Source organism: Elgaria multicarinata, chromosome 1 (genome assembly GCF_023053635.1).
Source record: "Elgaria multicarinata webbii isolate HBS135686 ecotype San Diego chromosome 1, rElgMul1.1.pri, whole genome shotgun sequence".
NCBI classification, from domain to species: domain Eukaryota; kingdom Metazoa; phylum Chordata; class Lepidosauria; order Squamata; family Anguidae; genus Elgaria; species Elgaria multicarinata.
Window position 1 is genome coordinate 90667259 of NC_086171.1, and position 16280 is coordinate 90683538.

The window sequence follows — 16280 nt, forward strand, 5'->3', positions numbered from 1 at the left end:
TGCTAAGTCAGCAGTCCATTAATTAGGCAAAATGGGACAGTCCAGTTCCCTATTCCATTTATGCTTAAGATCCTGTGTATTATATTTATTTAGTGATAGTAAGTATTTATAAACATGGATTGTGGGTCGATATAACTGATCAACTTCAACAACTGCTTACAATTGCATCAGGGCCAAAATCTAGATTCCAAAAAGTGTTGCCATTCAGCTGTAGCAGGCAAATAGTATTTGGCACACAAAACTGAGAATGACAAACTTATCACCAGCACCCACTGGTGAAAAAAAAGTTTTTTAAAAAAATCAATTTATTTGTCCAAATCCGCCATAAAAACCTTATTTTATGCTTTTGATGGTTTTAAATTTTGTATACTTTTTAATGTTCACTGTTTTTAACTTTTGTAAAATGCCCAGAGAGCTTCGGCTATGGAGCGGTATAGAAATGTAATAAATAAATAAATAAATAAATAAATATCAGGGATCATCATAGTCTCTACAAACATTATTTATGATTAGTAAAATTAAGAGAAGAAATGATCAAGCATTCACAAAATTCAACCAAAAACCCTTATTACAATAATTAATTCATGATCTAAAACTTGAACAGGTATACCTGCTTTGATTTTGGCAAACTTACCAATTAAATTAACACAGACACAGACACAGAAACCCACCCACAGACGGCTTAGCAAATTTACTTCCTGCTGAGACGACAATGAGATGCATAATAAGCAAAGAAGCCCTGTTATTGAAAAAAACTCTTCCTGCCCTGCCCCCAATTGGGCAATGCATTTATTAGGACGAATAAAAATGCCACCAAACAGTGAGCCAAGCTCTCAAGTTCTCCACAACCTTTGCCCAGGCAGGGCACAAAAAGCAAGGGATGATGGAAAACAAGCAAAAAAGTTCAAAAATTGTGCCAGGTGTCATGCATTTTGGACTGAATGAATTAATCACTGGTAGGTATTGCATGGAGCATTCTGGGACAAAAAAGCAACGTGGCTGACCCCCCCCCCCATTTTTGAGAACACAAAGCCCATCCAGATCTGTCTACAGCCATAGGCAAAACGTGCCAGCTTCCTGGGTAGGCAGAGAGCAGAAGTGAAGTGAAAAATGTCAGTCTCTACATTAGCAAAGCTGGAGATCAATTTTAGGCAGTGCACCAAGTTAAAAAACCCCCGATTGAAGCCAGATTGTGTAGTTTTACCTAGTGGTTAGAGGGTATGGAATCCTCACAATGCAAAGTTCTTCTCCCCACACCAGCTTTTAGTACCACCTTGCCGGATGAAGCATTATTGAAAATAATAACATATAGCCCCAAGCCAAGGAACCACTGCAGCATATCACTTCAGCTGCGAGGAATTCAGAGGGCTTTACAGAGGTCAACGGTGAAAGATTGGATCGAGGCTATTGCACACTGAGAAGAGCAGCACACACTGTGCTTTGGCCAAAGACACAACTATTTATTATTACAACTCATTAGGGAAACCCATGCAAATTTGGACAAGAGGAAAAGAAACAAGTGTAACTCAACTATGGGTTTTTCCACATGGAACCTTTTTCGTTCTTTCTTTCTTTCTTTCGGTATGGTTAGGCAGTATCTGTAGCGGGTTTTGTTGCCTGCAGTTTCACAACCCCTTTTTTCCTCGGAGACATAGCGGGATTTCGCATCCAGATGAATGGGGAGGTCCGTGATAGGATGAGTGTGTTCCCATGACACACTAGTCCAATGATGGATGACTAGCCACGCGCCGTGGGTGTTTTCAGCAGGGGGCGATTTTAAGTACCTATACAAAGCTGTAGAGCAATCTCTCCATAGGCTTGCAAAACAACACAAAAGTGCCCCTTGCTGAAAATCAGCTGGAATGAGGTCACATCCAATGCCTCCACCAAGGGCCCTGTTGCTCCAAGGATCCTCAGTGGGGAGTGGGGAGTGTCCCCCCTCCAGCACTATTTTTTTTAAAAAAAAAATCTTCATGTCTCTCTAGTGCTATAGTGCTAGATCAGTAGGGCGTGTCAAATGTTTGAATTTAAAAATTAGGGGTGCTAAAAAGTTGCAGCTTGACTGGAGAATTAAAAAAATGTTTTTGTTAAATTGATATAATTTGGTTTTGCTTGGTAAATGAGCATGTAAAAATGGCATTTTTTCTACATTTTTATGCAATTTCCAATTAATCTGTATGCTTTTTTATTTTGTAAAATGATGTGCTTTTTATGAAAATATCCATGCAAATTTATCTAAAAAATTATTTTTCTTCCTTGCAGGTGAAAATTTTATTAGTGTGACTGTATTGAAATCTTTGTTTGGAGTGATAAAATGGCTTCAAAAAGAAAAACTAGACAAGGAACATTCACTCATATGAGCAATTTTATTGGAACTGGTCAAGACCTCTTGCCTTCTGAACTACCAACTCTGCGAGATGTCCTGAGATGTGGATTATTGCCACGAGAACAAAGTGCTGATGATGCTAGAAACTATCCAGCAATCAGTCTTGCGAAGGACATTTATCCCAAAATGATTGAGAAGTGGGAACTTGCTAACAGTGCTTTTGTAGTCCCTGTTATAAATTCAAAAATTGGAATTTTACATAAGATTCAAGACAGCTGGGAGCAGGCTAAGAATATATCGCTTGGATGATGTGAGGAGCACAGCATGGGGAGGGGTGGGATAGGGTGCAGACCCCCCCTCCGTGGATCCCACTTCTCCTTGTGCCAGGCTCCCCGCTTCTTCATACAAAAGTGGTCACTTCCAACCACCACCACCCTGTAAGGATCGCTAAAGCAGCTTTCATTTTGACAGCTTTCAAAATGCAAGCTGGTTCAGCGATCTTTCCCCAGAACTGGGGACATGTGTGTACTTTTATATGAAAGACCGGGGGTGGTGGTGGACTGGAGAGTGAAGTGCTAAGGGGGGACCACCCCAAAGGTTTAGTCCACCCATAAAAACTTGGGAAGCCCACAAGTAAGCTTAAAATTAGCAATTTATTTGAAGGGTCCCCGTGCTTTTACGGGTGGACCAGCCACTTAACAGGGGCCCCCATTTGGCACCCTGCTCCCTCCTGCTCTCCCCCCTCCTTCCTGTAAAAATCCATGCACATCCCCGTTTAACCCTAAAAATTGCTCTTGCTGCTTCGGTTTTGACAGCTGTCAAAACCAAAGTGGTTTGAGGAATCTTTACAGGGAAGGAGAATGGCATGCCTAGTAGTACCCCCCCCCCCAAAAGTAGTGCTGGGGCAACATACAGGGATGCAAGAGGACAAGCTGGTATCCTTCATGGGGGACATTTGCGCACGTTCCCTGGGCACGGGGAAATGCAAAAATATTTTACCTGGCTCCATTTTTGCCCAAAATGCGGATAGGAAAATAAAAATACATTTGCTAATTTCCTTTTCAGTTTCCATCAATCATGTCTGCTAGAAAGGTGGCGTACTGGTGGGCAGCTGACAGCAGACTAAGCAGATTCCCCTCTCCCTGACACTGCTTTGTAAAAAGAAAGCTTCAGCACCATCCCTCTTACCATCACAATATATTTTCATCTATAGTCCTTGTGCAATACCACTAAAACACTTTTTTTTTAAAGTACTAAGGAAAGGAAAGGAACCTCTTGTGCAAGCACTGAGTCATTACTGACTCTTGGAGGGACGCCAGCTTTCGCTGACGTTTTCTTGGCAGGCCTTATAGCGGGGTGGTTTGCCATTGCCTTCCCTCGCCATTATTCCCTTTCCCCCAGCTAACTGGGTACTCATTTTACCGACCTCGGGAGGATGGAAGACTGAGTCGACCTGAGCCGGCTGCCTGAAACCATCTTCCGCTGGGATCGAACTCAGGCTGTGGGGAGAGTTTCAGATGCAGAAACTGCTGCATTACCACTCTGCGCCACAAAGTTAAGCAGGTGATTTCAGGTCTGGTTTGAAACATATTGAGTTGCAGGAGAAAAACTGCTAAAGAAACAATTAATTAAGTGGCTGCTACTGCCATTTTGAAGAGCAGAAAGGAGCTGCCGAACACAACGTAGCTTTACAAAAGGACATGCATGGCAAGCAATCAGGAAAGGAGGGGTATCGTCACCATGTTATCCACCTTTCCCAGGGACAACTTCATAGAATTATAGAATCATAGAATAGCAGAGTTGGAAGGGGCCTACAAGGCCATCGAGTCCAACCCCCTGCTCAATGCAGGAATCCACCCTAAAGCATCCCTGACAGATGCTTGTCCAGCTACCTCTTGAATGCCTCTAGTGTGGGAGAGCCTACAACCTCTCTAGGTAACTGATTCCATTGTCGTCCTGCTCTAACAGTTAGGAAGTTTTTCCTGATGTCCAGCTGGAATCTGTCTTCCTTTAACTTGAGCCCGTTATTCCGTGTCCTGCACTCTGGGAGGATCGAGAAGAGATCCTGGCCCTCCTCTGTGTGACAACCTTTTAAGTATTTGAAGAGTGCTATCATGTCTCCCCTCAATCTTCTCTTCTCCAGGCTAAACATGCCCAGTTCTTTCAGTCTCTCTTCATAGGGCTTTGTTTCCAGACCCCTGATCATCCTGGTCGCCCTCCTCTGAACACGCTCCAGCTTGTCTGCGTCCTTCTTGAATCGTGGAGCCCAGAACTGGACGCAATACTCTAGATGAGGCCTAACCAGAGCCGAATAGAGAGGAACCAGTACCTCACGTGATTTGGAAGCTATACTTCTATTAATGCAGCCCAAAATAGCATTTGCCTTTCTTGCAGCCATATCGCACTGTTGGCTCATATTCAGCTTGCAGTCTACAACAATTCCAAGATCCTTCTCGCTTGTAGTATTGCTGAGCCAAGTATCCGCCATCTTGTAACTGTGCATTTGGTTTCTATTTCCTAAATGTAGAACTTGGCATTTATCCCTCTTAAATTTCATCCTGTTGTTTTCAGCCCAGCACTCCAGCCTATCAAGATCATTTTGAAGTTTGTTTCTGTCTTCCAGGGTATTAGCTATCCCACCCAATTTTGTGTCATCTGCAAATTTGATAAGCGTTCCATTCACCTCCTTGTCCAAATCATTAATAAAAATGTTGAAGAGCACTGGGCCCAGGACTGAGCCCTGCAGTACCAAACTCGTTGCCTCTCCCCAGTTTGAGAAGGTTCCATTGATAAGTACTCTTTGAGTCCGATTCTGTAGCCAACTGTGAATCCACCTAATAGTTGTTCCATCTAGCCCGCTTTTAGCTAGTTTGTTAATCAGAATATAATGGGGCACTTTGTCAAAAGCTTTGCTGAAGTCAAGATATATGACGTCCACAGCATTCCCACGGTCCACAAGGGAGGTTACCTTATCAAAAAATGAAATCAAATTTGTCTGACAGGACTTGTTTTTGACAAATCCATGTTTCTAGTGATCACCGCATTGATTTCAAGGTGTTTACAGATTGACTTCTTTATAATCTGCTCCAGAATTTTCCCAGGGATGGATGTCAGAGTGACTGGTCTGTAGTTCCCAGGTTCTTCCTTTTTGCCCTTTTTGAAGATAGGGACAACGTTAGCCCTCCTCCAGTCGTCCGGCACCTCACCCGTCTTCCATGATTTTGCAAAGAGAATAGACAAAGGTTCTGAGAGTTCTTCCGCTAGCTCCTTCATTACTCTAGGATGCAGTTCATCGGGCCCTGGAGATTTGGGTCTTGCTATTTACTGTTTTACTCTGTACAGCACCATGTACATTGATGGTGCTATATAAATAAATAATAATAATAATAATAAAGGAAATTAGGTGTTCTTTGACCATTTGTTTATCAATCTCAAACTGCAATCCTGCCCCCTCAACTTCTTCTTCACTTTTTCCAGGGGGGTCATAGATCCGCTTTTGGGAGAAGAATGAGGCAAAGTAGGAATTGAGCACTTCACTGGCAATTTGTTTCTCAAAAGTTTCGTCCTCGTCTTCTCCTTGATTGGGTGGTTGGTAGTAGACTCGGATTATCATGTTCTTTTTATTCCTTGCCCCATTTATTTTAATCCAGATGCTCTCGATGGGGCTTCCAGTCTGATCCGCCTGTATTTCTGTGCAGGGATAGGTGTTTTTAACATATAGTGCAACTCCACCTCCCTTTCTATTTCTTCTGTTCTTTTTGAACAAGTTATATCCTTCAATTGCTATATTCCAGTCATGGGAGTCATCCCACCAAGTTTCAGTTATACCTATCAAGTCGTATTTGCCTTCATGTAATAAGAGTTCAAGTTAGTTCTGTTTGTTTCCCATGCTCTGGGCATTAGTATAGAGACATCGAAGACCATGTGTTTTATAGTCTGGCTTTGTTCCTACATTGTTGCGGACACTACTGTTAGTTTTACCCTACCCTGTGCCTGCTTACCCTACCCTGTGCCTGTTGGCATTCTCTTCCCCTCCTTATTGTTTTACTATGATTTTATTAGATTGTAAGCCTATGCGGCAGGGCCTTGCTATTTACTGTTTTACTCTGTACAGCACCATGTACATTGATGGTGCTATATAAATAAATTAATTAATTAATAATAATAATAATAATAATAATAATAATAACAACACTATTGGAGCTGTTCTCTGTACTGTGGTGCATTGGCCTTCATCCCTTGTTGCCTCGAGGTTTACATCCCCTGCCCCCGTAAGATTCAGTTTAAAGCCCTCCTGATCAAGTTCTTCATGCTGTGGCTGAACACATTCTTTCCAGCCCTTGTGAGGTGCAACCCATCCCTTGCCAGCAGTCCATGTTCCAAGTAGCATAGCCCGTGGTCCCAGAATCCAAAACTCTCACGTCGGCACCACTTCTCCCATCCCGCTTCCATTCCACATTTTATTTTTTACATCATCAAAAAAATGTGCAACCATTTTGCTCTTTCCCTCAGTGAATTCTCCATGGTAAGCAAAAAGTTGGGAGAATTGTTGGGAAAAATAAGGTTGGATTACAAAACAACGTTGTTCTTGTCTAGATCACTCATGAAATGTGAGTGACTGAGCCATAGTGGTTCCTCAATAAATCCTCATCTGGAAAAACCCTAAGTAAGAAGTGTGCCTAGTTCCATCTCGGCACCAGATTGATCTGGCCCTTGAAGTAGTTATACAGGCCTAATCAATCATTCAAGCATCTGCTGAAAAAGTAAAACTATTTCTTCCAATGAACTCACATTGCATGTCACAGTGGCAAATTGTGGGTTATTTAACCCATGATTTGCTGAGGTGGGCACACAGAAACTTCACTTTTATCCAGTCTATGCGAGGGTAATTAAAGTCACCTATTATTACAACGCAAGCTTATTATTATTATTATTATTATTATTATTATTATTATTATTACTATTATTATTTATATAGCACCATCAGTGTACATAGTGCTGTACAGAGTAAAACAATAAAATAGCAAAACCCTGCCGCATAGGCTTACATTCTAATGTACACTCACTTTCTGTAAATAACTTTCAATCACTATGATAAGAGTCTGTCAGTGTGACTTGTGAACCTTGACGGCTGTGTGAACCCTGATGAGTCATGCTGCTGCGTTCACTAGTACCCTGTAGTGTCCTGCTCTTCATTGCAGTTGCTGTTGTAATTGAGGGCAGATAGAAGAATTGACTGGACCTACCGCTGGCAGAACAGGGGTAGAATCCAGCATGAGATTGTGCCCCACAGCCCCTTGAAGTTTACACCATTGGTAAAATAGGACAGGTGAGGTTGGTGTGTGGTTTATTCTTCCTTGGCCACAAAACTGGACTGGGCTGCCTTTTGGTCCTTTCCACTCATGGTATTCTATTAAAGGCATGAGCTTTAGAGTTGGCAGAGGCCCCACATGCTAGAAGTCACAAGATAGATAAGGACATGACGATAGCCATTCAAAGAACCCAAAGCATCACAGCGGATAATGCACATACAAAAGACATTCGGCGAGGGAGGCAGATGTTTATATGCCGGAAAACCAAAAGGAAAAATTGGGAAGCTGGAGAGTTTGATGCTAAATAAGAACATGAATCACAGAATCATAGAATAGCAGAGTTGGAAGGGGCCTAAAAGGCCATCGAGTCCAACCCCCTGCTCAATGCAGGAATCCACCCTAAAGCATCCCTGACAGATGGTTGTCCAGCTACCTCTTGAATGCCTTTAGTGTGGGAGAGCCCACAACCTCCCTAGCTAACCGGTTCCATTGTCGTACTGCTCTAACAGTCAGGAAGATTTCCTGATGTCCAGCCGGAATCTGGCTTCCTTTAACTTGAGCCCGTTTTTCCATGTCCTGCACTCTGGGAGGATCGAGAAGAGATCCTGGCCCTCCTTTGTGTGACAACCTTTAAAGTGTTTGAAGAGTGCTATCATGTCTCTCCTCAATCTTCTCTTCTCTAGGCGAAACATGCCCAGTTGTTTCATGGATGCCGCAGGCATAACATAAACCTGAGTGAACAGAGATGCAGTTGGATATAGTTATACTTGGATATAAAGTCTATACAAAGGCCAAGGAAGGGCATATTGTGTTGGTTGTGTTACTCTGCATGTCAAAAGTGAAAGAGAGTCCAATAATTCAGAAAATAGAAGAGGAATAAATTTCTCCACAAAATGGCTACAAGTGGAAAAACAATTTTGTATTGGGGGGTCATACTGTGCTCATCCTGACCAAACACTCTGATCTCGAGATGAAGAAAGAAATCATATATCAGGGACACTGATGAAGAATAAAGTGTTGTAACAATGGCTGACTTCAATTGCCCTCACATAGATCGGGTGAATGCATATCCAAGTCTTGCTAAAGAGGCAACAGTTCTAAATACAAAAAATCACTATGCCTTGGTTCATCAGAATATTAACAGAATATTAACAGAATATTCAACAGAATATTAACACTTAGAAAATGTTTTGAAACCGAACAGTTGTCAAAACCATTATAAACTGATATAAAGCAGTAGTGTAGATCCTGTCTTGGTCATGGAACAAGCTGGAGGGGAGGCAACCCCAGACTTAAACCTAAATGGTGTCCAGGGATCTGTCTATACATGGAGAAAGCCCCACAGTGGCTGTGGATCTGCACTGTGTTGGTTAGATGACTTAAGCGCAGGTTCACAGCCACTGCTGGGCTTTCCCACAATGCTGTGTTTTGAAAAAGTCAGGGATTTACCCCGACTTTTTCAAATGGAGCAATGTCAACACATTGCTTCCGCTGTGTAACGTCACTCTGGGGTCAACCTGGGGGCAGAACCTGGTGGAAGGTGACCAGTCATTGTTCTCCTTCCACCGGGAAGAGGGCAGAGGAGGCTCTGCGACCCAGGTGGCCCTCCAGAAACCCCACACTCCCTCCTCAGCGTCGGGATTACCTGATGCGCCGGGTTGAAGAGGGAGGCAGTGCCAACCCCGCACGATGAAGACAACCCCCAGGACCTGGTGTGAAATGTAAGTGCCACCAAACTAATGAGGAACAGGGACCTCAGTGCTATCAAATGCAACGTATGTGTGGGGAGAACGTTGCCTTGAAAGCCAGCAATGCTGACGTTGAATTTCAAAATAGAAAAACTTCTAAAGAACGAGAGGAGTAAGGTGAAAGGGAGATTTCCCTTAAAAAAATGAATGTCTCACCAAAGTGAGGGGACTGCAGTGGGGATTGGGTAAGGAGGATGAACTCTGGAAAAAGAAAAGAAAGCTGTTGTGGCAAGTAGGGAGGAAGTTTACTTCTGATGTATTTCAATGCATTTTTATTGTTTGTGTTAATGTTACAACAATATATTCTTCAGTTGCTAAAAAACATTCAGATGAACAATAGTTATTATTTAAATCACTAAAATGCTTCAGTGATACCAAAGCAGCCAGGGAGTCGGCTGGACTGTTAGACAACAAAGGGAAAGGTTGCTGAAGGATGATACAAAGATTGCAGAGAGGCTGAATAAATTCACTGCATCCATCTTCACTGAAGAAGGTCTTGGACAGGTTCCCACTACTGAATCATTTTTTCCCCACGAGGGTGTAGGAAAAACTGAATCAAATAGAGGTGACAAGAGATTAAGTTCTAGGGCTGACTGCCAAATTAAAAATTAACAAGTCATCAGGTCTCAGTAGCATACAGACAACACTTCTTAAAGAATTCAACTATGAAACTGCTATCTACTAACAAAATATGTCACTAAAGTCACCCTCTATTTAAGAGGACTGGAAAGTAGCCAACATAATGTCAGTCCTTAAAAGACCAGTTAGCTTAATGTCTCTTCCAGGTATATTGGTGGGAAACATTATTAAAGTCAGAATTATTAAGTAAATAAAAGAACAGTCTTGCTGTAGAGGAGTTTACATGAGTTCTGCTGAAGGGAGTCTTGCATAACTTTTGTAGGGTTTTTTTGAGAGGCTCAATGAGCACGGAGAAAAATGGCATTCCAGTATACCTGGACTTCCCAAAAGATTTTAGCAAAGTTCTTCACCAAATCCACCTGAGTAAATGTAACAATCAGGGTGTTTTTAGGGATTAATAACTGGTTAATGAACAGGAAACAGAGAATAGTAAATAAACAGTTAGCACAATTGGGGGCTAGTATGTAGTAGGGATCCTCAAAGACCTGTGCTATTTAACCATGCATGAATGGTTTGGAGCTAGGGGTGAGCGGTAAGGTAGCAAAGTCACTGTTTTTTCTACAGTGAAAAAAATTACAACAGGACACATAGGCAACAAAACAGCAAATGCAGTCTAATCTAAATAAGTGTAGGTGCACATCGAGACATATCTTCACATATGTCTCACATCATATCAGTATGCTGATGACACCCAAACATATTTCTCTATGCCTTCAATAACAGCATCAGCTAAGGATAGCATGTCTCCTCTAAATGACTGCTTGGAGGCGGTAATGGGCTGGATGAGGAAAAACAAATTGAAGCTTAATCCAGACAAAACAGAGGTGCTTGCTGTCAAGAGCTCTGACCTAGGTTTGGAGGTGTGTCAGCCAGTTCTGGATGGGGCTACACTCCCCCTGAAAGACTGTGTTCGCAGTTTGGGGGTGCTCCTGGATCCGTCGCTCCAAATGGCAGCCCAGATAAACGCGACAGCCTGGAGTGCCTACTATCAGCTTCGGCTGATACGCCAGCTGCACCCCTTCTTAGAGTCAGAAGACCTAAAGACAGTAGTGCACGTGCTGGTAACCTCAAGGCTTGACTTCTGCAATGCGCTCTACATAGGGCTACCATTGTACCTAATTCGGAAACTTCAACTCGTTCAAAATATGGCAGCCAGGTTGGTCACCAGTACATCTAGGGGTGAGCATATTACCCCAACATTAAAATCACTCCACTGGCTGCCGATTAGTTTCCAGGCAAAGTACATAGTGTTGGTCATTACCTTTAAAGCCCTAAATGGTTTGGGTCCAGGTTACCTGCGGGATCGCCTTCTCCCATACAGTCCGCCCCGCACACTCAGGTCCTCTGGGGAGAGCTTATTTCAGTCAGCCAAGACTAGGCTGACATCAGTTTCCCAGAGGACCTTTTCTTCTGTCACCCCTGGATTATGGAACGGCCTGCCAGAGGAGATTTGTAATATTAACTCCCTCTGTGATTTTAAGGCAGTTTTGAAGACTATCCTTTTCCGGCAGGCCTACCCAGATCAATGTAAAATCAAGAATTTTAAAGATGTGTTGATTCCTGTACTAATGTTGTTCCCTGCCTCGATACAAAGGGAGAGGCGAGTAAGAAATATTATTATTATTATTATTATTATTATTATTATTATTATTATTATATACGTTGATGGGGTCTGAAGTGGCAATGACTAAGCAGGAAAGATAACTTGAGGACATAGTAGACAGATCAGTGAAAATATCAACTGAGCATGTGGCAGTAGTAAAAAAGGCAATTCCCATGCTAGGGATTATTAGGAAAGGGAATCAAAATAAGATAGCCAGTATTGTAATGCCTTTATATAAATCCATGCTGCGGCCACATTTGGAATACTGTGTACAATTCTGGCATCATTATCTCAAACACGATATCATAAAGCTGGAAACAGTACAGTGAGGGACAACTAAATAATAAAGGAGCTCTAAAACCTTTCCTATGAAGAAATGCTTAAGCATTTGCAGGTTTTTAATTTAGAGAAAAGATTGCTAAGGAGGCCCTTGATAGAGAAAACTTTTTCTCCCTCTCCTATACTACCAGAACTCAGGACACTCATTGAAGCCAATGGAACTAATTGGCAGTAGATTGAGAACAGGCAAAATACAGCAGTTCTCCATGCATAAGTACTATGAGTCAGTGTGGTGTGGTAGTTGCCCTGTTAGATTGGGACTTTGGAGCTCTGGGTTCCAGTCCTCAGTCCACCATGAAGCTCACTGTGGCCACAGCTAGACCTAAGGTTTATTATAGAGGCAGCTGGATGCCCTATGTGGCACCTAGATGAACAGGTTTGACCCCTGGACGATCCAGAGATAAGCCTTAGGTCTAGCTATGGCCTGGATGACTTTGGGCCAGTCATGAACTCTCAGCCTAACTGACTTCACAGGGTTGTTGTGAGGATGAAACAGACAGGAGGAGGATCACGTGCAGTTGCCTTGAGACCTTGGAGGAAATGCAGGATATAAATGCAATAAATAAGTAACTAATGAAATTCAGTTCCACAAGATATATTGATGGCACTGGCTTAGATCAGGGGTGGGCAGAAAGTAGATCTCGAGATGTTTTGGATTTCAGTTCCTACCATTCCTGACCATTGGCCTTGCTGGCAGGGTTTTTTGGGAGTTGACGTCCCACACATCTGGAAATCTACTTTCTACCCACCCCTGACTTAGATGACCTAGGGTGCATTCCTATACATGTCTAGACAGAAAAAAGTCCTACAACTCCCAACATTTCCCAGTCATTCCGCAGTTCATAGGACTCTTTTCTGTCTAAGCAAAGGAAATAGCAAAACATATTTTCATCCTATTACTACTGGCGAGACGGGCTTTACACTAGTATACCAAGATTCCAAGTAGCAGGTGGGCTACCTCATTTTGCACGCACACACACACACGCACGCACACACACACGCACACCCTGCTTATAGAAGCATTACCCAAGCTGGGGAACTTGTTCAAGGGGACCACCTTGTACAAACAACATACATCCAAGGCTAGGTACAAATATAGGAGAGATATCGAGGTCGCTTCTCCTTTGGGAATCCAAATACAGACACCCAGCAGAAACATCAACACTATTGCTGCAGTTGGGGATGCAAGCAAATGGTGGGTGGGTGCGTGGGTGGGGGACACCTGGGAAGAGGCACCCTTTCCTCCAGAGCATTCCACTTCCACTTCCCCACCCACCCCATCTGCTTGCCTTGTAGTGTTCCTCTCACTGTTAAACATTCTGGAGTTTTAAGATATGCACCATTCTTTCTGCATACCCAGTTTTCTGCTCTGAATGTAGCTTAATTTTGGGTGATTGTGTTGATCTTTATTCAGGCCTTATTCAGGTCCCTGAGTTCTGTTGGCTGGCTGTTCTCTTTTTAAGACTGGATTACTGGGAACAAATTATTGATGAAAGAATTGCCCGATATTTGCAATAGGTCGAGTGTGTGGCACAATATGGCTTAGTTGTTGCTGACCCATCAGTGTTATTCTATCTACCTACACCTACACCCCACAAGTCCCTGAAACACCCATGACCACAATGTGTATATGCACATGTATGTGGTGTACACACACATAGAAATATGGGGAAACTGTATACAAATTGAGGGGAGATATGAGAGCACTCTTCAAATACTTAAAAGGTTGTCACACAGAGGAGGGCCAGGATCTTTTCTCGATCCTCCCAGAGTGCAGGACACGGAATAACGGGCTCAAGTTAAAGGAAGCCAGATTCCAGCTGGACATCAGGAAAAACTTCTTGACTGTTAGAGCAGTACGACAATGGAATCAGTTACCTAGGGAGGTTGTGGGCTCTCCTTCACTAGAGGCCTTCAAGAGGCAGCTGGACAACCATCTGTCAGGGATGCTTTAGGGTGGATTCCTGCATTGAGCAGGGGGTTGGACTCGATGGCCTTGTAGGCCCCTTCCAACTCTGCTATTCTATGATTCTATGACTCAAGTGGTAGTAACAGTGGCCACAGCTAGACCTAAGGTTTATCCTGGGATCATCCAGGATTCACCCCTGCCTGAGCACTGGATCCCCTGTGTGTCACCTAGATGAACAGGTTTGACCCCTGGATGATCCAGGGATAAACCTTAGGTCTAGCTACGGCCAGTGTCTCCCACATGGAAAACATAGGGTAGCAGCCTCCCCTGACCTGTCACCCTCCAGATGTGCTAGACTACAACTACCATCATTGGCAGCCAGCTGCCATGCTGGCTGGGGATAATTGGAACTGTAGTTCAACATATCTGGATGGTTCAGGTTGGGGAATGCTAACACAGGATGCATCCGTACTGTGTAGAGGGTAGGATTCCATTAAAACAAACCCCTGAGCTGCAACATGTACTTTGAAAGGAAAGGGGGATCCCAGAGGCTTCCCGGTGAACATCAAACACCTCATTGCCCTCATGTGACTACTATCGGTGGGCTAGCAAACAGCTACAAACCTCTCCTGGGGGAGGCGTGCCTCATTCTCTGAAATCCATATGCTAGGTAAAAAGGCTGCCTGTGGCCAGAGGAGGCCCAGCATGCCCTCCGGCACTCCTAGCACCTCATCACAAACATGACTCATGTGCAATTGTATTAGAGAGGCAGGCAAAGACACTACCAGGCACTTGCTCCAGCTGGCCTGCCCCCTCCCCTTCACCAGGGCCACCTGTGGGAAGAGAGAGGCAGGCAGGTGAAGACAACAACATTGGACACCTGCTCCCACCCCCAGCTGGGGAGGGTTTGTTTTGTTTGTAAATGCATGGTTTGTAATGGATCCATCGCGGTTTATAACTGCTGCGAGCTGCTTTGAGGATTTACAGCCAAAAAGCAGGACAGAAAACTAAATAAATCAACAGATAAATATTTGGGGTTCCATTTTTAGCTGGCTTTAGCTGTGCCAGGATTTGCAGCCGTTTCTCTGGCAGGTGCACCATGCAACTCTGCACTGGCAGATGTGGGCACAGGAAGGATGCTGAAAGAGAACGTTGAAAGGGACAATGATCATTATGGGCTGTGAGGAGCAATCAGGTGGCAAGGCAGAGAGGAAAGTGGCAGTCTAGCTTCTCCTTCATGACATAAACTATGCAGCCTTCCCCAGCATGGTGCCCTCCAGATATGTTGGACTATGACTCCAGTCATCCCCATCCAGCACGGCCCTGGCCTATAGGTTGTAGTCAACACAGCTGTGTGCCTCCACCTGTGTGTTTCCTTCACACCAGCTGATCTGCATGAGAACAGGGTCTGCACCGCATCTCCTCAAGGGAAAGAAACTTCAATCATTGTGGGACAGTCACTGAGAACATCTCTGTGCTCATCCCTTGCTGCTCAAATGTGGTGCGTGGGTGGTATTGTGAAGAGGGCTCACAGGTGCTGTTATCCATGATATAACAATAGAGGGGGGGAATTTACTAGGTATGCTGGGAACAAGCCATTAAACAAAACTTTGATGGGGAACAAGATCGAGGACTGTAAAATTATGAACAATGTGAAGAGGACGAATCAAAGGAAATTATTCTGTTCCTTAAAATAGTACAACATAGTCTTAGAGCTTCATCCCAAGTACCCGTTTCCCTCGAATTATCCCCCATAGCGTAAAGCTGTTGTTGTTGTTGTTAGCTAAATCACACCCCGGGTGGTGGCATTCCTAAGATCCTTTGCATACCAGGAAAAGGGTTTAAGGGGGAGAAATGTAAAAAATCATTAAAAAAATCAACGGATGACCCAATCTGATTCAAATTTGGTATGCTGAAAGCCCTCCTTAATATCTATTACTGTGCCAATTTTGATGACTTTATCTTTAAAACTTACACAGATGTAAGCATTTGTTTAATTTGTACCTTAAACATATAAAATCCTCCTCCTGCGCCCCCCGTGGCCGCTTGGAGAACAACCAAAGATTCGCTCCTAAAGGGGTGGTAAAATACGGCAGTTCTTTTGGCTAAGAAGCACAATTAAAACTGGATGCACGGGAGTGCTTCGCAGTCAAAGCAGAGTATAAACTGGAAAACTTTGGAGTCCTTTGCACGCAATTCACAGTTTATTGCATAGTATAACACTGGTGTGATGAAGCTAGAAAACTGCTCAAATCGAGGATAAACTGCTACATGAAGCCCACTTCATTTCCCCCTCCCCCATATCTTTTGTTCTCACCCTCTAAATATAGTGACTAGGTGCCAAAGAGGGCAGGGCTCCTTTACTTTTAATAGTTGCATAAAGAGCATAGGGGAGAAAAAGACA

At 43.5% G+C, this 16280-nt stretch overlaps 1 protein-coding gene across 1 annotated transcript in view; it reads right to left on the reverse strand.

Moving 5' to 3' along the window:
- Window positions 1-16280, reverse strand: part of KCNH6 (potassium voltage-gated channel subfamily H member 6) — a 119174-nt gene that overhangs the window by 90947 nt on the left and 11947 nt on the right. The window lies entirely within an intron of this gene.